Consider the following 940-nt stretch of genomic DNA (forward strand, 5'->3'; position numbering starts at 1 on the left):
GGATGCTATTTGCGCGGCGGCGATCACCAGCCTTACCAACGTCGGGAGTGCGACATGCGTGCAAGGCCCTATCGACGGCACAACGGGCGGTACGATCGACTGCATATACCAGCGAAATCCTTTCCAAAACTATCTTGTGGGTAGGCGCGTCGTATACGATTTCGTTCACGTCGTGGCCAATGACACCGGTGGAAAACAACGTGTTTACGCACAACGGAAACCCGGCGCTGAGCCAATTCAGTTGCAATGTTCTCGGTGTCACGAGCAGCAACACGCCGTCGTGCAGCCTTGTCGACGGCAACACGGCCAACCTCGTCGGTATACACTCGTTGTTTCTCTTTGTCGATTGGGTTTTAGTCGCGACCATTAGAATACGCGTTTTGCTCGAACCGCGGCATTTGCAACTTTGCCACCGGTCTCTGCACGTGCTTTATGGACTACAAGGCGATCGACTGCCACCAGCCTAGTAACATCCCCGACAATCTGGACGAGCACGACGGGTTCCTCATCGAGCCAACGGGGCCGACGTACCGAGGCACAGCGCTGCGCATCCATACCATCAAAGGAAGCGCGACGGACTTTCAGATGATTCGGATCGAAGCGGGCGCGGTTACGCTCTTCTATATGGACGGCGCGGGCCACACATACTGGAGCGCCGGCAACGTCCGGATCCAATCGGGCACTCTGTTTGTCCAATCGGGAGTGACGATCCAGACGGGCGGTCTCCGAGTCGTCGACGGCGGCGCGACGGTGTCTGCCTCGGTTCAAAGTGCTGCCGTCCTTTGGTCTCGTCGCAGGACACGCTTCGTACGCGAGCGATGTGCTGCATCCTCCAGCCACTCGCGCGGGCTCCAGTGCGTTCAACTTGATTTGCTGCCTCCACGACTGGGCTGTCGATGGCGGTGTTTGATGTGCGTGGCGACGGCCCGGACTACTGTCG

Source organism: Saprolegnia parasitica (assembly GCF_000151545.1).
Source record: "Saprolegnia parasitica CBS 223.65 unplaced genomic scaffold supercont2.4, whole genome shotgun sequence".
Lineage (NCBI taxonomy): Eukaryota > Oomycota > Saprolegniomycetes > Saprolegniales > Saprolegniaceae > Saprolegnia > Saprolegnia parasitica.